At 40.0% G+C, this 25,021-nt stretch overlaps 1 long non-coding RNA gene across 1 annotated transcript in view; it reads left to right on the plus strand.

The window, feature by feature from the left end:
• LOC139044780 (uncharacterized) overlaps positions 1-24,770 on the plus strand; it is a 44,516-nt gene extending 19,746 nt beyond the window's left edge. Inside the window, exons 2-3 of the long non-coding RNA XR_011501937.1 lie at positions 11,487-11,705; positions 14,760-24,770. This is a non-coding gene — a long non-coding RNA (uncharacterized lncRNA). The remainder of the gene's footprint in view (positions 1-11,486; positions 11,706-14,759) is intronic.
• The last annotated feature ends 251 nt before the right edge of the window (positions 24,771-25,021 follow it).

Raw genomic sequence — 25,021 nt, forward strand, 5'->3', positions numbered from 1 at the left:
CATTCCATAGCTTGCCTTTTCACTCTGTTGATTGTGTCAAATATTAAATTTGAATACAATTACAATAAGGGAATCCAAAGGTCTAGGATTTTAAATTTCCTGAATAGTATATAAAACATTCATTCCTCATACAAACAAGTCTGTTTCTGAATTTCCTAAAAACTATGGAACACTGAGATTAAGAAACTAGACATCAGGGTTTGGAAATTTTGTTCAACATACGTAAAGCTCAGTGAAATTTTCCTCTTAAAGAACATGGTTTTGCCTGATAAAAGAGAAGTGGTATGTAAAATGTAAGATAAACAAGCAAGTGCAGATCACGAAGCAGGTGGGCACCTGAAATAATGAAAGGAAAGCAGAGCCAACCATATAAATGCTGTTGTATAAAAAATCTGCATTCTAGTCTAGAAACCTAAGGCAAGAAGAGGGGACCTTATCAACTTACATAAAATCGAGAAGAATAAAGACAAGAGAACAGCAGCAATAGAAACTGATTCAAGACATAAATTTGTTAGGTGGTTCGTGCTGACAGATCACAACAAGGTCAATCAGAGATGTCTGGAGTGTTGCCCCATTAAGACTGATAGGAGAACTATAGGCTTCTGGGTGACTGCATTGTGGCTCTAGAGGAATTGATGACAGCAAAATATCATAGGAAAAAGAAACAACAAAAATAATTTATATTTTTAAGTCTTAGCCCATAAAACAAAGCTTTATTTAAAAATTCAGAACCCAAGAGCATTGGGAACTGGATCCTTCCTGACTCTCAATTGCCAAGCCCAGCCCATGCCCATTGGCAATGAATTCTGCCCAGAATACTCTGTGCTTCCAGCTGGCGAGTTAGTCTGGAGCCTCAAGTGACCCTAGCTGTACAACAGAAAGATGGAAAGCTCAGAATATTCTAACCCTGTTTGCCACTACCTAAGTCAATGGCAGGTGCCAGAGCAAATAGAGACATCAGATATTGATTTTGGAAACTTATCCCAGAAAACAGATCTGGGCCAAAGGGAGCCTAACATTCTGGATACGAATGAGAAAGGCAGCAGTCTGTCAGAGGACTGCTGATTGTCTGTCCAGCCAGCAGCTGAAGTCAGAGAGACCTAGAAGAGAGACTTCCAACTTGGCAGAACCAGGCCCAGAGCACCTGGTGCACAACGAACTTTATTAACGATCAAATTCTAAGGCACAAACAGAAACTGACTTAGATTTCTATTAAGCTTTATACTAATAAAAAATCTAATGGAGTACCTACTACAGGTTGTGCTGTGTGGAACAATCAAGGAAGCACAGGCCACCTAACTTTCCGCTGTGAAGGGCTCCTAGAAACACATGTAAAAATAGATCATTATATAGCAGACTGTACTTTCCTGTAGGGATGAGATTGTAATTCGGGGTTGACTTCCTGATCCAGGGTATGACCAGCAATAAATCATAAGGCAAAGCTCCACATATAAATTTCTATGCTTTTAAAAATAATAAAAGTGTGCTCCAAGTTCCTATGAAATGCACTTTACATATTGATTACGAGGATTTCCTTGGCATTGATTATCCAGAAGCCCAGTGAACTATCAACTATCTATAAAGTACCACAAAATTACAACTCTGCCATTTCAAAAGTTTGTTTATTTTTTAAAAATGTGCTACTATAATACAGAGAACAACAATTGCCTGAAACTGATTGACACGTGCTAAGAGTTTTGCCTGCATTATGTTATTTAATCCTCTCAACAAACCTATAAGGAAACTGAGGCTTAAAATGGTAACATCACACATCCTAGAACAATTATTTAATAAGTGACTAAACTAGGATTTAAACCCAAGGCATCTAATTCTAGTGCTGGTGTTCTTAATGCTGCGCTGTACAACCTAAAACTTAGTAAGATTCAAGCATCTCACATATCCATGGAATTTGAGAGCTGGACAAGGCATCAGCCTGCATTTAGTTTGGTTCCTTTATGCTGTAGATAATGAGCCTAAGATCAAGAGAAGTGAAACTGCTTATAAGGTTTCTTAGTGACAGAGCCAAGGTTGGCATTCTATTAATTTCTATATCCAAATTCTTTCCACCTCATCCAATGACTCGAAGCAATCTCTTGTTTCAGTAAAACAATTTTAAGACATGGTATGATTTCCATATACAAAATGAATACTCAAGTTCCCTGAAGAGCTACCAGTCACGATTGGTTACCTAACCTATAAGTTACCTCAAAACTTAGTGCTTTAAAACAACAAACATTTATTATTTTACAGTTTTTGTGGGTGGGAATTCAAGAGTTGGGCCTGGGGTATCCTGGCTCAGGGTCTCCATTTACTCACTGTGAAGCTGTTAGAGGGGGCTGCAGAAATCTGAAAGCTTGACTGGGTCTGGAGGATCCACTTCCAAGATGGCACACTCACATGGCTGTGGGCAGGAGGTCTCAGTTCCTCACTAAGTGGGCCTCTCATTGGCTGCTTGGGTGGCGTGGCACTCAAGGGGAGGGGAATTAGTTTCAACTTCTTTTTTTTTTTTTAATTATTATTATTATTTTTGAGGAAGATCGGCCCTGAGCTAACATCTGCCGCCAATCCTCCTCTTTTTGCTGAGGAAGACTGGCCCTGAGCTCACATCCGTGCCCACCTTCCTCTACTCTATATCGGTGCCGTGTCCACATGCAGGATCTGAACCGGTGAACGCCGGAACGCCGAAGCAGAATGTGTGAACCTAACTGCTGTGCCACCGGGCTGGCCTCTCAACTTCTTAAAAGGGAGCAGTATCATAGAATTTGTGGACAGATTTTAAAACCACATCTACCCAGCAGACTCCTTCTCCTCCTTCTCCTTCTCTTCCTCTTTCTTCTTCTTCTTTTGTTTTTGTTCCTAACAGAGCCTTTGTTTTGTCTGGTGTCCCTCCCTCCTCCAACGCGACTTAGAGATAAATCCTGATTAGTCTGAGTCGACCGTGGCAATCACATTCCTCGTAACAATTATTGGTTTTTAAGGGACGTATGACACAATTTTGGTGAGAATACATCAAGGGAGGTCTGTTGGAGGCTTTATGAGAAAGATTTACTTAGTCCTAAACAGAGGCTCAGAGGAGGAGATGCTATCTTCCGTCGTGGGACCTTTTCATGTCTGGATGCGACATCTGGAACTACTGTAGCCATCTTGCAACCATCAGGAGAGCTACTCTGAGCACAAAGGCAACATACTCAGAGGATGGCAGAGAGGAAAACTGGAGAGAATCTAGGTCTTGATGATGTTGTCAAGTCACTGCACTAACCAGCCCTGGAGAATATTCCCAACTTCTGCACTTTTTGTTACATGAGATATTACAGTTCTTTATTGTCTAAGACATTTTGAGTTGTGTTTTCTGTTATTTTCAAAGACTATGCTACCTCATATTCTGTATAAGACTTAATTCCTGCTCCAAAATGTAGATTTAGTGCTTTCCTTGGCATAGTCCCAGGCCAGAGCCACAAAGCACTTAGTAATTCAGAATCTGTAATGAGTAAGATAAACTCATAAGGGCTTTCCAGAATACAAGGATAAAAAGTGCTTTTCCCCATGCAGTCAGGACAACACCTCCCCCCAACATTTCCCACTCATCTTTGGTTCCTTAGAGTTTGGGTAAGGGGAAGGAAGGAAAGGAAGGATAAAAATTTGCCCTTCCTGTATTCCTCTGCTCACTCCGTCCCTATCACCTAAGCTGTCCTCTCCCCTCTTTTCTCCTCTAACTAGCTAAATCTTACTTCCTTTTCAAGTCACATCTTGTTTAAGAAATCTGAGAGCACTGCAGTTCATTTCACTTTGATGTGTAGTTCCTCTGGAGTCATGGCAATACATTTGCTAACCACCTGGAGACATCTTTTGGGTTATGTATTCCATATTGCTTTTTCTCTTGTTTATTTCTTGCCTTCTCTAGACATTCTAAACATCCCTGAGGTCAGAGACTCTATTTTATTCTTTAGAGATTCATATGGGGCCTACCTCCGTATGGTGGATGTTTATAACTAGTTCTTGCTACACTGATTTAAAAGATAAGTGAAAAAAATAGGAATAGAAAGAAGACAGAAAGAGGGAAACCTGGGAATGCGTGTAATCTTGATTTGGCCTATCTCAGAATTTACAAAGTAATGGTCTGGGTGTAGCACGACTTGGATGGTTTAGGGTTCCTAACAGAGCCCTGTTATTTTCTCTATCATTCCTACCCCTGGGTATCAGAAAGGGAGGATGGGGGAAGCTGTACTGATTCATGGATGTAGGTGTGGATTTGCCGGGCTCTCAGACTGAGCCCATGTTCTCCAGTTCTCTGCATCTCTAATACTCTTAGTCACAGCCTGCTTCACTCAGATGTGTTTTCAGCCTGGCCCCTGTAAGCACTTGTGTTTCCAACTACTGCTCTTCAGGGTACAAAATAACAGTAAAAGCAGTTGGTACCATTGTAATTTTTGCCAAGGAATTTGTAAGCAGGTTCCAAATGGACCTGGTGAATTCCCATAATAGAACACAAGATAATTTCCAGGGACAGTAGCCTCTGCTGGCATTTTCCCAGCCGTAGGAAAGTGCCGTTTATCCTATAGGTCCCTGCCAAATGCTGCACTGCTCCCTGGAGTCATGTAAATTTACCTTCGGGGTTGTAGCCAGAGCTGTAAATTCCATGTTTGCAGTCATTTATCTTCAGAAGGCCCTAGCAGGGGGAACGTCTCAATAGAAATATGTTTAGTGCATCAGGGGACTCCTTTCTAAAATTTTTCCTCTGTGACCTAGATTTTCAACTTAAACCATCAGATATACAGGATGCAGGAAGATGCTTACAATTCAGTGGGATGTCTCAGGATTGTTTCCTTACAGTCAAAGAAAAAATGGATGGAAAATTATTTAATTAAAACCTAGGATCACGGTTCTTTCCAGAAAACTGCTAACAGTGATGCATCTAAAACCAAAAATCTCAAAGCAATCAGATTGTCTTCTTTGTTCTCTCATTTTCCTTATCCTTATCTCCCTTTGTTTTTCTCACTTTGTACTTTTTTTTCAACTCCTTTAAAAAGTCCACCCTCTTTTGTCCCTTGTTTTATCAGCGGGATTACTCCCCACGAAAGACCCCAACAATGAAGAGATGTCTGAACAAGTAACAGGCTCCTTGTTTTCGTTTTCTACCTCAGTCGGGCGCCTCATCTCCCTTTAGAAACCGTGGTTGTAAGAGCACATACATTTCTGATGTTTCTTCAGAATATCATGTCAGGAAACTGCTCTCGTGGTCTCTCTTCGTGAACCCGGAAACTCTCCCAAATGACTTCCATGGTGAATGAGTCTTCAGGCCGCGTTGTCTTCCACAGCCAGTTTATTTATGATATTAGCTCTGGCTGAGAGACGTCCTTTAGCTCACAGCTCAGAACAGACTGAACATTTTTGCCCCACAACTTTGGTTTAATTAGTATACAAACAGAAACAACAGACTAATTGGGCCCCACTGCTGGGTTGAGGGGCCCCTCCCTGGACTCACCTCTCTGATCTCCGGAGCAATGGGAGCCCATCACCGCTAACGTCTACTGCTGCCTGACCACGATCCTGATGTACCCTCCTCCTGGGATAAAAGAATTACCTTTCTTTTTTTTTTTAAAGATTGGCACCTGAGCTAACAACTGTTGCCAATCTTCTTTTTTTTTTTTTCCTGATTTTTCTCCCCAAATCCCCCCAGTACATAGTTCTATATTCTTAGTTGTGGGTCCTTCTAGTTGTGGCATGTGGGACACTGCCTCAACGTGGCCTGATGAGCGGTGCCCTGTCCACACCCAGGAGCCAAACCAGCAAAACCCTGGGCTGTGGAAGCGGAGCCCGCGAACTTAACCACTCAGCTACAGGCCGGCCCCTACCTTTCTTTTTGAATGGTCTGAATGTAAACCCACAGATAACCAAACTCTAAATCTGAATCAAAAAACAGCCATCATTTTCAAATGTTAACACTTGCTGCTTCCTAACTCTTAGCAGTGACTCAGAGTTTAGTGTGTACTGGAATCATCTGAGGGAGCTGGGTACAACGCAAACTCCTGTGCCCCACCTGAGACAGCTGAAACGGGCTGTCGGGAAAATGATTCTCAGGAGCCTGTGTTTCAATAAGCTGAATTCTCAAAATTCAGGTAATCACCATGAAGAGAATCTAATAGACTAGTCTGTGAAACATTGTCTTAGAGAACGTATTTTTTCTGGTTCTAACGATAGGAAGAACATGCTTATTTTAATAACTGTTCATTTCATTGGGAGATTTCATTCTTCCAATAAACTACATGCCAGCATTACACTCTGTACTGAATACCGTTTCACATATACATAAAAATCCTTACTCTTTAATTTCCATTCAGTTCATCTCCTCACAGGCATTAGAACTTCAGTAAAATGACATTTGTGGCATATGTGCATACTTCTATTTATGTATTAACTTAACTGCATTAATGTAGAAACTCAGCATCTTGGAAAAAATTAGAAGCTAGTTGTCTCTGTATCATTATACATTTGCACCCACTAAAAAGGTAAAGAATTTGTATTAAAAAAATATATAAAACGAGGGTATTATGTTAAGCGAAATAAGCCAGTCAGAGAAAGACGAACTCTATATGACTCCACTCATAGGTGGAAGTTAACATATTGACAAGGAGATCTGGTCGGTGGTTACCAGGGAAAAGGGGGGGTGGGGGGAGGGCACAAAGGGGGAAGAGGTGTACCCACAACATGACTAACAATAACGTACAACTGAAATCTCACAAGGTTGTAATCTATCATAACATTAATTAAAAAATATATATATATATAAAACGCTTACAACAGTGCCAGATAGCGAATGCTAACAAGTTTATGATTCCTCGTCATCATCATCACCATCATCGTTAGCATTATAATGATTTGTCCATACTTTAATATTCTTTACATCATTTTTGGTACAGATTTTTGACTACTCAATAATCCATTCTAAATTCTTCCATCATATCACTGTTGACTATATATTCCATACTTAACATTGAAATGAAGATTTTAAAAATGTTTGTCATCACTTTGGTCAAATAGAGTCCCTGAGTCAAAGTCAACCATCAGAGGAGTCTGGTGTCGCCCAGGAACGGGTCCACTTTAGTTGCTCACTGGCTGGGAGTGGTCGTGGCAGCATGGCCTCAGCAGAAAAGCAGCGATGGAGTCCAGGGGGCAGCAGACAGGCCTGGAGTTCGAGGTCTGCCAGGCAAGTTCTTAGGGCCACCACCCTGCCTCCCACGAGGCCTCAAGAGAGAGGCACTAGATTTGTTCTTAAGGTATAAAATGTAAGTCTTATCAGAAGGATTTTCATTTATCAACAAAGACATTTCAACACCTACAGCCTGAGTTGCTAGAGTCACAGAGGTGGAGGAACGTGGCCGATGGGAGTCAGGGTCCCGTTTCCATAAGATGCTGAGCGTCACCCCAGAGCCTGGGAAAGGAGGATGGAGTGGTTTCCTACCAGCATCTGGAGTAGACTCACTTCAGGTTTATCAATCTGCTTCCAGAGAATGTTCTTCTGAAGACGTGGAAATTTCATGGATTCTCTGAAAAACATTTGGGAGAGGGGTTTCTTGTGGCCATATTCCAGAAAGTTCCCAAAGAGGAATTTCCTATGTCATAGATCTCATGGAAACAAGTAGAGAAGTTCCAGGAATGGATCCTGGCTGAACATTATGCTGCTAACACAATGTCTTTTTAATCTTCTCTTTCTCATATTTTTCTCTTACCCCAATCAAGCCAACCATTATACTCCTAAAATAAAGAAAAGTGGGACAGGTCCACTCCCTTCATTTTGTTGAAAGCTGAGGAGAGCCAGGCTTATCTGTTCACTTTGACCACTGTCCTGCACCTGACTGGTCAGGACTGGGTCCGCTATAATTTCATCCGTTTCCTGAGCTCTGGTTCCAACTTAGGCTGTGTGTGCAGGTTACACACAGGGCACTCAATTTATTCTTTTAGATATACCTACAAATATATATCTACATATACATATAGGAATACATGTAATATGCATATGTGTTTATAACGCTTCCTAAACTAAAATACGAAACCCTCATTTTCCCTGGCAGACCTAGGACCACCATGCACTTCATGCATCATTTTCAGCCCTTGACCTTTTGACCTCTCTGTGGTGTTCCTGATGGCCACCCTCAAACTTGGGACATCACTCCTGCTCTCATCCTTCCCATGCAGACTGGAGAAGGGTGGAGAGATGCGGGGGGAAGGGGGACCGAAGGAACCAATGGAAAATATCTGGGACAACTCCTATTTGTGCCTAACAGGAGTTAGGAGCGTGGAGTAACAGAAGGAGCTCAATAGAAGAGTATATGACTAGACCCTCGGATGCCAGAGATGAGTTGCCCCAACTCCTCAGCTCGGCTGAGGGCCGGCCTGTACACTGAGCAGTTAAGCCACTTAGAGGAATTGAGGCAGAAGGCTGGCCAGAACACTAACCGAGGCTTTCAAGTCTTCAAATTAAACACAGTTTTGTATTGAGTTTTGTTTCTTGAAAGAGGAGTTGCCTTACCAAATTTTAATGTTTAATAAATTTTTTTGTTTGTGTGTTTAAAAACAGTAATATTTTTACCATTATGTTGAAAGCATCACTTAATTCAACTATTTCAATAGGACTAAAAACTACTCTCTCTTTCATGATATATCGCTCACCATCTCTTGCAAAGAGTAAGGATCAGTACTTTAAAGAGCAGAGATTTCACAACAATTAATGCTTCCATAAAACAGTGTTAAAATTGCCAAATACTGCACAAAAAACACGTTTCCATCCTCCTCCAACATCTCACATTCATCGGGATTGTGTGCTTGTGGGCACAAGTTGGGGGGGGGGTGGGCACAGCAGTGGTGAAAGAGAGTTGAAGGGCCAGGAGGTCTGAGACTATAAATACACAACGCAACGAGCCAGAGGTCAAAGCAAACGCTGGGGGAGCCACAGAATTCCAGGTTGGGGGCAGACATTGGAATGTGTGGAGTTTCTGTTCAGACACGCTTCTTTCCTCTCTCCTTCCCTGCCCTCAATCCTAGCCAGCAATTAGATCCTTCAAACCATTTACACTTAGAAAAGCTCAAGAAATTCCACTAGTTCCTGGTTTGGACCAGGTTAGAAACAACAAAAAATAAAGAAAAAGAAGAGTCTATAGAATGTAGAGCTCTAGAGCTGTCGAATAAAATCAAGAAACATGGAATCATGGTACGGAGCTCTTACACAGAGCTTTTCATCTTCAAAGTACATAATAAACATGAACTAATTAAGTTTTACTGCAGGGCTGTGAAGAAGATACGTAAATATTATTATCTTCATTTATGGCTGGAGGAACTGAGAATTGAGGCAAAGTTACCAGCACATGGAGGCCAAAAAGGAGATTTGGAAGACGGCCTCCATAGGCTTCGCCGGATGTGGTTGGTCTGGCCTGGCCTCCAGCTTTTTGCTCTGTCACTGGACATTACTGTTAGTGTAACATTCTTAGGAATTCACAGTTTAGCAGTGCTGGCAGGCTCTGAAGGATATCTGCTCACCACATGGGAGAGGAAGAACTTTGCAGCAGATGAGAGCACAGGCTTGGGAATGAGAGAGGCTTGGGTTAGAATCCCAGCTCCCTCCTCTGCTCTGAGACTGTGGCTAAGACTCAGTTTCCTCATCAGTTACACAGTGAGCCATTGCAACTTCCTTCCCCTCCTAGCCACTAAAACTAGGGACTTCCCTTCCATATTTCAGCCACTCCCCAAGGTTTCCCAGGATCCCACCTCCTCCACTGCCCTTCTTTGCTCACTCCAGAGCCTCTTAATTGGAAGAGAGAGAACAGATGTTAGAGACAGTTTCCCACACTGGGCTGTGCAGGAGAATTAGTCAAGGAGTTTGTTTAACACACCAAGGCCGGGCCCCGTTTCTGGAGATTCTGATCCAGTAGGGCCCTAGAATTGTTGTTTGTTTGTTAACAACCACGTAATTCTGACACATCCAGAAGATTAGATCAGCAACCAAGTCTCTCTTAGCACCCTCAGCTCCAGGGCTAAGGAGCCACCAGGAGGGTTTCCAGCACTGTGCTGCTCCTGTCTTCTTCTCCCTGCCCCTGCTCACTCCTTCAGACACTCCTCATGCCATCGCTAGCTTGGTGCTAGTTTGGGTCTGGCTTTCTTCTGAAATGTAAATGGCCACATCTAAGTGAGTCTGGTCATCTGAAGCCTGGGTTCTTTCTACCACAGCATCCAGTGTTTAACTGTACAGACAAAATAGGCATTTGTGTGCCGGCCACCACCACTCATAACATCTCCATGGCGTATGAATTCTCTGCTTCAAACATCTAATTTAGGAATGATCCTTTGGAAGATAAATCCATTACCATGGCAGGAACTCTCAAAATTAGGAAAGCAGGTTCACTGTGACTTTGTGGTTGTCATTTGGGATTTTGACACCTTCTTATTTGATTAAAATTGGTTTGTTTGGCTAATCTCTAACCAATTGTGTTTCTTTATTGATAACAATTTATGCACAATCTCAGCTGGGTTCAATAATCCTATAGTGAAGTCCACCATTTGCCAGCTACTTAGAAAGATGAGCAAGAAGTAGTCTTCCTGGAAGGGACTCTCCACCTCCCAGCCCCAATTCCATTCATAATCACCAATGAAAACCTTCTCTCCCTTTTTAATCTCTCCCTCTCTTAGTCACAGAGAACCTCTTGGCTCCTCACCGCTTTTTTATTGTCTTGCTTGCTGCTTTTGTGGTACATTACTTTTGAATCCCTGTAAACCAGAGGTCAGCCTTTCCAAATCCATGTGCCTCAATTCAATTTTCTTCTAGAACATTGGAGAGTGGAGGGAAGGAGAGTGATGTCAACAACCATCTTGAGGGGAAAGAGGAAGGGGTATTATTTTTGCAATAGGAAGGAGGCTCTTATGTTCTGTGTCAGCGACTTGTATGCCCTTGAAAATCAACCTTGACTTTTTTATTTGTTCATATTATTGTATTCTTTTTATCATTTTCAAATAATTTTTGAGCATGTGTTGTATCCTGGGCCCCATGACAGCAGCAGGGAAACAAGAATGAATGGGACAGAGCCTGTGCTCAAGGTGCTCCCAGCCTAGAGGAAAAGAGAGAGAGAAACCACAAACTAAAATGTGATCTTATAAGAATGTTGAAAAATGTGTCTATGCATTGGGAACACAGAGGCAGAAACTATTAGGGGAAGGGAACAGAGAAGTGGTACTTCAAGCAGGGACTTGAAAGCTAAATTCATTAGATGAGATGCCACTTCAAGCAGGGACTTGAAAGCTAAATTCATTAGAGATGGAAATGAATATAAAGTAGAGGGAAAGCGTGAGAAAGACCCTGAAGCATGAAGAAGCATAGATACCTGACATCAGTCCTGAACCAGAGCCTGCCCAAGAGAGGCCTAGGCCCCGCCACTTGAAGAGAAGCCACACAGAGTCATGAGAACATACTCATGTGTTTTTTGTTTGTTTGTTTGTTTTAGGAAGATCAGCCCTGAGCTAACTACTGCAAATCTTCCTCTCTTTTTGCTGAGGAAGACTGGCCCTGAGCTAACATCCATGCCCATCTTCCTCTACTTTACACATGGGACGCCTACCACAGCATGGATTGATAATCGGTGCCATGTCTGCACCCGGGATCTGAACCGGCAAACCCTGGGCTGCTGAAGCGGAACGCGAGAACTTCATCACTGCACCACTAGGTTGGCCCCAACTCTCCATCTTTTGTGAAGTTCTTTGCTGCCATTTTTGTTGGATATTCTTCAGGCTCTCCTTAGAGGCTAGTAATAGCATTGGCATTTTATAGACAAGGAAACAGACATGAAAAGTTTTGGAGACTTTTCTAAGTTTACAAAGCAAGTATCATACAAGAATCAAACCAGAATTACGTGACCATATAGCCCATTTAAGTATACAGAGATCCCTGTGAGTAAGCAGTAGATTAAGAGTTAGAAAGTTGAATTTTTGTTTTATGATTACTACAATTTCACTGAAGAAAATCTAACTTTCTTAAACCTTATTTATTTTGTATTTTTTGTTCTCCAGTAGTTCACCCTTCTCACCTATTTGTTTATTTATTTTTATTTATTTTTATTGAGGTCACATTGGTTTATAACATTATATAAATTGCAGGTGTACATCATTATTCTTCAACTTCTGCGTAGATTACATCATGTTCACCACTCAAAGTCTAGCTGCCATCAGTCACTGTACACATGGGCCCCTTTACCCTTTTCACCCTCCCCTCATCCCCTTACCTTCTGGTAACCACCAATTTGTTCTCCATATCTGTGTGTTTATTTGCTTAAACCTTATTTTTGTCATTTGTAAGATGAGGTTAATAATACCTACCCTTGATCCTCTTCTCACAGACCTTGAAAAGTTAAATGAAATAACATCAGTGTGATGCTTTGCATGCAGAAGCAAAGCACAAAATAAATGCAAGGCACTTTTTTGTCACTAGCAATGTAATGATACAGCTAGGCCACAGTATCAAAAGAATATCATGGCCAATTTAAGAAAACATAGAGGAAGATACGGCTTCAAACGTAAATAACAAGAGGTGAGAAATTATTTTTATGTTATTTTACTTTAAAAGAACAGCTGACTTCACCTATCAAAAAAGGAGAAATCAAAAAAATTTAACTAGAATTATCATATGACCCAGCAATTACACTTCTCGATATATACCCAAAAGAAATGAAAGCAAGGACACGAATAGATATTTGTACACAAATATGGATAGTGTATTGGTAGTGTTGATAGGATCATTCTTCACAGCAGCCAAAAGGTGGAGACAACCCAAGCGTCCATCAACAGATGAATGGATAAACATGTTGTATGTACACAAGATAGAATATTATTTGATATTTAAAAAAGGAAATTCTGACACATGCTACAGTATGGATGAATCTTGAAGACATGCTAAGTGAAATAAGCCAGTCAAAAAAGGACAAATATCTCATGATTCCACTAATATGAGGAGCCTAGAGTATCCAAATGCATAAAGACAGAAAGCAGAATGGTGCTTGCCAGGAGTTGGGAGTTGGTGTTTAATAGGTTGCAGAGTTTCAGTTGGGAAGATGAAAAGGTCCTGGAGATAGATGGACGTGGTGCTTGCATAACAATGTGAATGTACTTAACACCACTGAACCGTACACATGAAAATGGCTAAAGTGGCAAATTTTGTGTTTTGTATGCTTTATCACAATAAAAAAAATATCCTCCCCAAAGAAAGAAAAAAATAAGGAGCCCATACTGAATTTGGAGCCCAAGATCTAAATTGGGTTCCAGCTCAATTTCTATGAGTAACATGATCTTGAGTAAGATACATGGTTTCTCCTCAGTTTTCATTTCTATTATATAAAGATAATAATACCATCCCTACATGTTGTAAGCTTTAAATGTATGTGAAAACATTCTATAAACTCCAAATTCTATGAAATATTCTATTCTACTTCACAATAAGCGAGCCCTGTGGTCTAGTGGTTAAGATTCAGCCTTCTCACCGCAGCAGCCGAGCTTCGTTTCCCCATCAGGGAACCATACCACCCATCAGTCGGTTGTCATACTGCGGTGGCTGTGTGTTGCTGTGATGCTGAAAGCTATGCCACCAGTATTTCAAATACCAGCAGGGTCACCCACGGTGGACAGGCTGCAGCAGAACTTCCAGACTAAGATAGACTAGGAAGAAGGACATGGCCACTCACTTCTGAAAAAATTGGCCATGAAAACCCTATGAGTAGCAGCAGAGCATCGTCTGATACAGCACCGGAAGGGGAGAGGATGGTGCAAAAAAGACCGAGCAGGGTTCCGCTCTGCTGTCCACAGGGTCGCTAGGAGTCAGAATCCACTTGACAGCACTGACTAAAACTAAACTCACAATGAGTTTTGGAAGCGAACAATTTTAGAGGCAAAGAAACCGAGGCCCAAAGAAGGGTGTGAGGGCAGAGCCTGAACTGGAACTCAGGGCACCACTGTCCGTTCTAGCACAGCTTGCCACCTGACTTTGTCTGCTTCTCTGGGTTCTTAGGAAAGCAAAACGAAGCGAAACCATCCCCAAGCAGGGCAATGGCACCAACTCGCTTCCTGGTCCTCACGCAAGTTCTTCTCGGGCTGGCAGTGCCAGGAATTCAACGATAGGAAACTGAGGCTAAACGTTTAGTGTGGACACTTGGAAACAACCGTCTTCGTGTTTCCCTGAATCTTCTTTTATTCCATAAATTACATCTTTCATCGACCCTGATTGACCTACCTCAGTTCACTTAATTTCTCATCCTGAAGGAGGTTCTTACTGTCTTGGCTCCTAAGGAAAAAGGCTTCCTTTGGGGAAAGATGTTAAGCCTTCTCAGTGCTGAGGTTGGGAGCAAGACAGGGCTAAGTGCGGCCTATCACCTCTTACTCTGTAGCTGAAAGAGTCTCCTGTCAGTCAGTCACAGGGCCGAGAGACCCAGGTGAAGCTTCACACTGGCGCTGACCTCCTTATCCCCCGGGCGGTCTGAGCCAAGTCATGTTTAATGTTCCAACTCCAGGAGCAGCTTCTAATTTCTAAGGCAGGGGAGACGTTTGGTATGACTGAGAGATACAATTCTATGTGTGTGATGCCCTTCTACTCAGGGACAGCTACAAAAAGGAGCTGCTAAAAATCTTGCAGAACAAGATTCGCTTTTATAAAAAGTCTTTTCAAACAGACCCTGAGTCCATTTTGTGGAATCTCTGACTGGACCTACACTAACGATTTAATTCAATTTTCCTAGTGCCGAGTCTGCATGGGTGAGGGCCCCAGCCAGTCTGCCCAGAGACCTTGGAGAGAGAAGGCCCAGCCAGGACAGCCAGCCAAACCTGCTGGAAGCTGGCCTTGCCACAAATGGAGCTGGAGGTTGGATTATTCGTGCTGGAATTTTCTCTTTCTGAAAGACTGGAATGCAGTTGGGTTAAGAAGTCCTGGAGAAGACAGGTCACTTATAACCTTCGTTACCACTAACCATTAATCACCATTTCCATCACCCTGGTGGCAAAATTGTCATTGGATATATGAGTAGTGGTAATATACTAGATATTTACCAGTTGATACTGCCAACCAAAAAACAAATAATCGACAACAACAAAATAACTTGCTCTTTCATTGAAATATCAGCAGCCCATGATGTTTATTTTGTTTGTGGTATGTGTGGTGTGTGCATGTGGAACTCAGGAGGTAAACACAGCCTTTAACTTTCATCCCTGTGGGCCCAATAAATATACTGTGCAGAGACAATATTATACTGGGACATAACCAAAGAGTTAAAGAGATAAAAGAGTACAGTCTCTCCTTTTAGGATCTCTGATTCAAACACCTCACCTAAAAAAATTTGAATAAAAAAGATTTCAAAAGGCTGCTTACATGGATGGGTAGACAGATTGGTCAAGTTTGGAAATTTATTTTGTCATCTTAGTCAACTAAAGTAAAAGCATCCTAAATCCTGTTAATCCTTACCTAGTTTTGTTTCAACTTCCATTTTTTACCTCATTAATCTTGAAAATTCACTTTGAATATGTTTTAATTTTTTTTTGAAGAAGAAGATTAGCCCTGAGTTAACATCCATGCCCCTCTTCCTCTACTTTATATGTGGGCCGCCTACCACAGCATGGCGTGCCAAGTGGTGCCATGTCCACACCTGGGATCCGAACCAGCAAACTCCAGGCTGCCGAAGCAAAACATGTGCACTTAACTGCTGCGCCACCGGGCCGGCCCCTGTTTTAAATTTTTTTAATTAAAATTGAGTTGGCGTTCATGTAGAACATTCACTGACATAGACCACATATTTCGCAATATAGGAAAATAAAAGATACAGTTTATCAAAATTTGTGGGATGCAGTGACAGCAATAATTAGAGGGAAATTTACAGCATTGAATGCATATGTTTGAAAAGATCTAAAATCAACAATCTATGCTTCCATCCTAGGAGACTAGAGAAGGAAGGGGAATTTAAGCCTACAGCAAGCAGAAGAAAAATAATAAAAAATTAAAGCAGGAATCAATGAAATTAAAAACTGGAAATTGATAGAGAAATCAAAACCTGGTTCTTTGAAAAGATCCATCACATTGATAAACTTCTGGCAAGGCTAACCAAAAAGAAAAGAGAAAATTTCCAAATTCATGATATCAGAAATGAAAGAGGGGTCATCACTACTGATCCCATTGACATTAAAATGATAATTAAGGAATATTATTGATGATGCTATGCCCACAAATTTGATCACTTAAATAAAATGTACTAATTCCTTGAAAGATGCCAACTATCAAAATTGACACAAAGAGAAATAGATAATCTGAATATGCCTATGTATTAGTCAGGGTTCTTCAGAGAAACAGAACCAACAGGATGTGTGTATGGATAATTTATATGTATATATATATATATAAAATATACATATATGAAGAGATTTATTCATATATATGTCATATATATATTTATTCCATATATATATATATGAAAAGAGATTTATTTTAAGACATTGACTCACATGATTAGGAAGGCTGGCAAGTCCAAAATCTGCAGGGTGGGCCAGCAGGCTGGAGACCCAGGAGAATTCATGCTACAGTTCCAGTCCTAAGGCTGGCTGCTATAGTACCAGAAAGAGCCAATGTTGCAGATGAGGTCTGAAGGAAGTCTGCTGGAGAATTCTCTTTTGCTCCAGGAGGCCAGTCTTTTTGTTATATTCAGGCCTTCAACTGATTGGATAAGGCCCACTCACATTATGGAAGACAATCTGCTTTACTCAAAGTCCACAGATTTAAACGTTAATCTTGTCCATAAACACCAGAATAATGTTTAATCAAACATCTGAGCACCCTGTGGCCCAGCCAAATTGACACATAAAATTGACCATCATAGTCTATAATTGCTGAAGAAATTGAAACCATCACTAACAACCTCGAAAACAAGAAAGCATCAGCTCCAAAAGTTTCACTGGTGAATTCTACCAAACATATAAGGAAGAAATAACACTAATTCTCTACAATCACTTCCAGAAAATAGAAACAAAGGGAACACTTCCTAATTCATTCTATGAAGCCAGCATTATCCTAATACCAAACCAGATAAAGACATTACAAGAAGGAAAACTGTAGACCAATATCTCTCATGAAGATTGATGCAAAAATCCTGCACAAAATCTTAGCAAATTATATCCAACAATGTATAAAAAGAATCACACACCACAAGCCATTGGGATTTGTGCCAGGTATACAAGGCTGGCTCAACACTCAAAATCAATTAATTAAACTGATCTTATCAACAGGCTAAGAAGAAAAATCATATCCTCATATCAACTGACGCAGAAAAAGCACCTGACGAAATCCAGCACCCATTGAAGATAAAAATTATCAGCAAACTAAGAATAAAGGAGACTTCCTCAGCTTGATAAAGAGCATCTACAAAAAAATTACAACTATAATTATACTTAATGATGAGAAACAGATGATTTCCCCCTAAGATCAGATCAAGAATGATGTTCTCTCTCTTATTTAACATTATGCTGGAAGTCCTAGATAATGGTTAAGACAAGAAAAGGAAATAAAAGGAATATGGATTTGGAAAAGAAAAAGAAAACTGTCTTCTTTGTGGATGACAGATTTGTAGAAAATCCCAAAGAACTGACCAAAAGAAAGAAAAAAATTCTGGAGCCAATAAATAATTACAGCAAGTTTGCAGGATTCCAGGTTAATATACAAAAGTCAATTGCTTTCCTATGTGCCAGCAATAAAATTTAAAACAAATTTGAATTTAAAATTGAAAATACATTACCATTTACATTATCCTCAAAATGAAATACTCAGATATAAATATAACAACAAAATATATCTAGAATCTATATAAGGAAAACTATAAAACCTTTATGAAAAAAATTAAAGATCTAAATAAATGAAGAGATATTCCATGTTCATGGATAGGAAGATTCAATATTGTCAAGGTGTCAGTTTTTCCCAATTTGATCTATAGATTCAATGTAATCTCAATCAAAATGTCAGCAAAATATTTTGTGGATATTGACAAATTGATTCTAAAGTTTATATGGAAAGGTAAAAGACTGAGAATAGCAAACACTATATTGGAGAAGAACAAAGTCAAGAACTGGCATAATATCCAAAGTTAAGCCTTACTCTAAAGCTACAGTAAAAAAGGCAGCATGGTAAATGCAAAAGAATGGACACATCAATCAATGGAATCTAATAGAGAACCCAAAAATAGATACGTACAAATACAGTTAACTGATCTTTGGCAAAGGAGTAAACGCAATTCAGTGGAGAAAGGATAGTCTTTTCATCAAATGGTGATGCAACAACTGGACATTCCTATTAAAAAGTACAGAAATATAGATAGAGAGTTTATACATTACACAAAAACTAATTCAAAATGGATCATTAGACATAAATGTAAGTTAGAAAATTATAAAACTTCTAGAGGATAACACAGGACAAAATCTAGGTGAACTTGGGTTTGGCAATGAGCTTTTTAGATACAACATTGAAAGCACAAAACATGAAAGAAAAAGTTGACAAGTTAGACTTTATTAAAAGTAGAATCTCCTGCTTCATGAAGGACACTTAAGAGAATAAAAAGACAAGCCACAGTTGGGGAGAAAATACTTGTAAAAGACATATCTGGTAGAGGACTAATATAAAAATTGTATACAGAGAACTCTTAAAACTCAACAATAAGGAAACAACCTGATTAAAAAATCTGAACAGATAACTAACCAAAAAAGATATACAAACTGTAGGCACATGAAAAAATGCTCAACATCATCTGTCATTAGGCAATTTCAAACTTAATTAACAATGGGATACCACTATACACCTATTAGAATGACTAAAATCCAAAAACTGACAGTGCAGGAACTCTCATTCATTGCTAGTGGGAACGCAAAATGGTAGAACCACTTTGGAAGGCAGTTTGGCAGTTTCTTACAAAACTAAACATAGTCCTGCCTAATGACCCAGCAATTGCACTCCTCAGTATTTAACCAACTGAACTGAAAACTTATGTCCACACAAAAGTCTGCACAGAGATCTTTAAAGCAGCTTTATTCATAAACTCCAAAAAGTAGAAGTACCCAAGATGTTTTTCAATAGATAAACAATCTGTGGTACATCCATACACTCAACATTATTCAGTGATAAAAAAAAATAAGCTATTAAACAATGAAAAGACATAGAGGAACATTAAATCATATTGCTTAGTGAAAAAAGCCAGACTAAAAAGACTGCTTGCTGTATGATTCCAACTATACGACATTCTAGAAAAGACGAAATTATAGAGACAGTGAAAAGATCAGTGGTTGCCAGAGGTTCAAGGGGTGGAGAGGAGGAATGAGTGAGTAAAGTAAGGGTGGTAAAACTATTCTGTATGATACTGTAAGGGTGGACACATGACAGGATGCATTTGTCAAAACCCATAGAACTGTCCAAATAAAGCTTAACCTTACGTTAACACAAAATATAAAACTTAACATAGGCTCATTTATGTCATTTAGGAGGTTGGGGATCCCAGAAAAGAATACACACTGAGACTCTTGTATCACAAACATATGAAACAACCTCACTGAAGACGGTGGAGGAAAATGTGCCAACCTAAGTAACTTTGGAAATGAATCGAGTCTATTAGATTAAAGGCAAAAGAAACTGCACATAAATACTGTACTCTAGTTGATAAAGTTGTGTCCCATGGGGGTATAGGTTAACAATTCTGATACTGTTAAACATGTACACTGAAATTGAACAACTAAGTAACTTGATGGCAAACAATGGGAACCAGTGTTCTCACTGTTGGAGAGGGGATTTACAGATAAGCAAGGGAAATTATAATGATCCCTGTGGTAATGAATTAGAGTTAGAGATATCAGTAGGAACTCATGTTTAATTTAATATGGATACAGATAGCTACACATAGAAATATTTATAGGTATGTTTATTTACATGAGTTAATATACATATATATATTCCTTTGCTCTGTCAATTGAGAAAGCCTGAAAGAAACAACATCCCAGTAGTACATAGATCTTGGTTTCCAATATTATTCTCCAATAAAAGGAACCAGGGCTCATTGGAGAAATGACTGGTTCTAGGACTGGGGCAAGAGAGATACGAGGTGAGCCTGGAGTGTCTTGTGGTTCCAGAAAATAAGGAAGTGCTCAAAAGCAAAAAACAAACAAACTACAATGATGGAGATATGTCAAAGTGACACAGGTACCAACTGAAAGAGCTCCCAATACCTAAACCTGGAACAAGTTAAGCAACAAAATAAATAAAGTAGTATTGGATTATAACCCAAAGTATAGAGTAAATATCCATGAGTCCATAGTGATGTAAAAAATAATTGAGTAAATTAATAACTGGGGGAGAAGAGACAAATCTCCTGTGCGGAAGAATTCCAAACAAATTAGGTAGATACTCCACCCAGGAGAGGGGGAGCATGATTACACACTCCTGAAGCGTGTGATGCTCTTACTGACTCCCTCCCAGAGAGTACAGTATGGAAAGAGGAATAAAAAGGAGGGACTTGACAGTAGAGAATCTCGACAACCACTGTCAGCTAGGTAGTCAAGGTCAACATTAACAGTCATAAACGTGTAGACAGTGTGATGTGATAAAAAGGCATTTCTCCGTTGTGATCTTCCTCCCCAAAACCATAACCTGTCAAATGAGAAAAACATTAGACAAATTCCAGTGGAGGCACAGCCTACAATATTCCTGACCAGTGTTCTTCAAAGCTATCAAGACCATCAAAAACGAGGAAAGGCCGAGAAACTCAAAGCCAAGAGGAGCCCCAGGACACGTGACAACTAAATGTAATGTGGTATCCGGAGGGGATCCTGGACCAGGAAAAGGACAGTAGGTCAAAAACTAAGGAAATCTGAATAAATTATGAACTTTAGTTAACTACAACGTATCAGTATTGGTTCATCAATGACAACAAATGTATCATACTACTGTTAAGATATTGATAATAAGGGTGCAAGTTGGTGGTGGTGGGGTAATATGGGAACTCTGTACTATCTGCTCAATTTTTCTGTAAATTTTAAACTGTTCTAAAAAATAAAGTTTATTAATTCAAAAAACAGTTAAAAACTGAATTGTTGGCTTTTTGGTGTCAGTTCTTTCTCCCTTCCTTTAATAATAACATTTTCCTAATATCATTAAAGGCAAGAGAGTTATCCCTCCAGTGTCCTCCATGGTGGCCCTCATTAAATATAAGAAATCACCTGATCCCACCTGTAATTGGGGGAGGTCAGAACCTTCGGCCACAAACGAAAAATTCCACATTTAGGGGGTAGGGAAGGGAAGGAATACGGGAATTCTAATATTCCACAGCTCTAAGATTTCAAACAGTTATAATTAAGAAAGTTAAAAATCCATTCTTTTTATCGAGGTCATAATAGTTTATAACATTGTGAGATTTCTGTTGTACGTTATTATTTGTCAGTCACTGTATATATCTTCCCCTTTACCTCTTATGCCCACCCCACAGCCCCTTCCTTCTGGTAACCACTAATCTGTTCTCTTTGTCCATGTATTTGTTTACCTTCCACATATGAGTGAAATTATGTGGTGTTTGTCTTTCTCTATCTGACTTATTTCACTTAACGTAATACCCTCACAGTCCATCTATGTTGTTGCAAATGGGATGATTTTGTCTTTTTTATGGCTGAGTGGTATTCCATTGTGTATATATATATATACCACATCTCCTTTATCCAGTCATCAGTCGATGGGCACTTGGGTTGCTTCCGTGTCTTGGTCATTGTGAGTAATGCTGCAGTGAACATAGGGGTGCATAAGTCTCTCTGAATTGTTGATTTCAAGTTCTTTGGATAAATACCCAGTAGTGGGAAAGCTGGGTTGTATGGTATTTCTATTTTTAATTTTTTGAGAACTCTCCAGACTGTTCCCCCATAGTAGCTGCACCAGTTTGCATTTAAAAATCCATTTTTAAAAATTATCATTGTAACATTTTCCAAGACGCTAATGGTCTCCATTCTATTGCGGAAATGAAGATAATGAAAAGGACTTTAAACTCAGCTTCCAAGTGCACAAAGAACACTTGAATCAGCTCCATCAAATACACTCAATTTTTCCTTGTTTGTCAAGTGTCTACTTTCCAGGGTTTTTAGTTTGATGTGATTTTGTATAACTTGGAATACTGTGGGGCACCTAAGAAACACATTGTTCCTCTGTTCAAAGGTGGAAACTAAGTTCAGTAGATTTGTAAATCTGCTTCAGGCTGTTGCCCCTGGATTTTGCAGGATGGAAGAGTCTGAAAAGAAAGAAGAAACAAAACGAAACAAAAAGTCCAGAAACCTTCCACCCTTTGCAGAACATCTATATTCATCAGTGAAGGGAATTAGCAGCCAGTTTAATTCACACATTTTACAAGAAGTTTACAAATTAGCCCCATTGCACAGGCTACTAGGAGTATAATCATAATCTTTGGGTCATGATACAGGGTCACTATTTCTGACACAGCCCAAGGGCTCTTTTCCATTTCTACGCTGTCTCCTGCTGCCTGCACTCAGCATAGGTATTCAATTAACTTACGCAGCCTTCCTTGTGTTGACATTGACAAGCGCATACTATATAGAACCCACATGATATCACTGATAGTAGAAAAACATCCTCATGGTTCCAACTCACGCAGTCCAAGACTTTGAGATAATCCCATTTCTAAAACAAATGTTTAAACAAAGTCGTCATCATCAGGAGTAATTACATCCTACTTCTTGGGGAAATGTGATTCTTAAACAGAAGATTGAAATTTACCCATGATTCAATTTCCCAACATGCCATCAATGTTAGAAAGGTGGTAACTAAAGCATGGGATGAAATAGCATGGAGAAGTAAGTCTTCTACTCCCTTAAAAGAGAGAAACTGAGTGCTGTAAAGCCTGTGGAAGAGTGTTTTTTCAGCAAAACTCAAAGAGATTCTGCACACAAGATTCTGCACAGGCCATAGCCTGAAATCCAAACTCCTAACGTGCACTGTGTTGGATAAACCCCATTTGCCCTCCAAATCCACTTTCCATCCTTCTCCCAGCTGCTTTATACCCTGGGTGTCTGATTTCCACAATCGACCTCGCTTGGTCTCCCTTATTCTCCAGCTTCCAGTTGGGTTTGGGCAATGGAAGGCATAAGTAAGAGATGGGAGGGTAAGAGAAGAGAAATGTTGGATATTTATTTTCTAGTGGCTGCATCCTTCTATTTAAATCCATAGTTCCTGTTAGGCAGCCCCTCTCCACATTTATGGTAGGTTCCCATAAATCAGTTGTTCTCAGTTGTGACAATTTAGCCCCCCAGGGAGCACCTGGCAAAGTCTGGAAACATTTTTGATTATCATTGTCACAACAGGGGGGAGGTTGCTACTAGAATCTTGTGGGTAAATTGTAAGGATGCTGCTAAAGATCCTATAATGCACAATACAGCCTCTCACATCAAAGAATTACCTGATTTAAAATGTCAATAGTGTCATTATTGAGAAATTTGGCAATACTTGGTCCTTCCCCTTGTCCCTTTGGTCTTTGATGTGGTATGGCTGCCCATTATAGCTAGACCCAGTGCTTTACCACCCGTTTTTGGTTTCCTTAATGTGCCTGCCACTTTGTAAATCTACCCCTCATTAAACGCTTCAATTATTTCTTTCAGGTGCACTATTTCTGGCAGGGCCCCTGTCTGACTAAACATGGCAAGCAGAACCCAACATAAGACGCACCTCTGGCCCATCTTTCCTAAATCCCCAGCATCCTATGCTTCAGCCATGCCAAACCACTTACAATCACCAGGACATGCCAGGCGTTTTTCAAGGGTTCCTGCCTTTGTTTACATTGAATTCTCTATCCAGAATGCCTTTTCCCAGCTTCCATCCCAACCTGGCCAGCTCAGCTCAAGCCTATCTACAAAGGCTTTTCAAATAATCCCCAGGCTACACTGCTCTAGGTCAAACTGACCTTTACATTCTTGGGCTCCCGTCATACCCAGTGGATGTATACTCATAGTACAATGACTGTCTATTACATGAATTTTATTGCATATGTCGTTTACATTTCTGTATCTTTACTATATTCCTAGCACCTGACACTGTGCCTGGCACATAATAGACACTCAGTAAATTTTGGTTGTATAAAATTATTCAATCCATTAATTCAACAAATATTTTCTGAGTATCTGCTCTGTGCCAAACTGTTCTCAGAACTGGGAATACAGCAATGAACAAAACAGACAAAAATCCCTGCCTTTATAGGCTTAGTTCTAATGGAAGAGACATGGTAAACTCGATAGACAAGTAAAATGCACAGGAGAAGGGTAAGTGGTGTAGAAAGACTTTGGTGGAGGTAGGGTGAGACTTTAAGTAGAACTGCCTGGGGAGGTCTCGCAGAGAAAGTGACATTCATGGAAAATATACGAATTGAGTAAAGACCAGAAGAGGGGAAGAAACATCTTTGAGAATTTTTACATTTTATGAACACGGAAATTGAGACTGAGGGTGGACTGGCTCGAGGTCACAAAACTAGCATGTGGTCCAGCTAAGCGATGTGGATCTTCTGACGCTGCTCCAGTGTTCTTGTAACTGCACCACAACCGCCTCTCACATGAGCCAAAGAACGGACACAGCGAATCCGTCATTTTGCCAATTCCTCAGGTAGGCCTTCATACCCACCATTAAGTGAAGCTTTTCAAACACCAACGATGAGCCCAAAGAATGTCAGAGGATAGGGGAAACAGGAGAAGACAGGTAGATATGTTCTCCTGAATTGAAAGAGAAGAAACAACTAGATTATTATCACATACCTTTATGCAGCTCTGTATTTATTATGGTAAGGCCTGCAAGAATTAAATGTTTCTCTCTTTCATATCTAAGAAAACCCACCTAACTAATGTTACTCTTTAGTAAACGAACTGAAGATCAGAAGCCAAAGTATGGGAAGTGCTCTGATTTTACAAAAGAAAAGTACTAAATTATCACACCACAGTACTAACACTTTGT

Source organism: Equus asinus, chromosome 3 (genome assembly GCF_041296235.1).
Source record: "Equus asinus isolate D_3611 breed Donkey chromosome 3, EquAss-T2T_v2, whole genome shotgun sequence".
In the NCBI taxonomy this organism is placed as follows: domain Eukaryota; kingdom Metazoa; phylum Chordata; class Mammalia; order Perissodactyla; family Equidae; genus Equus; species Equus asinus.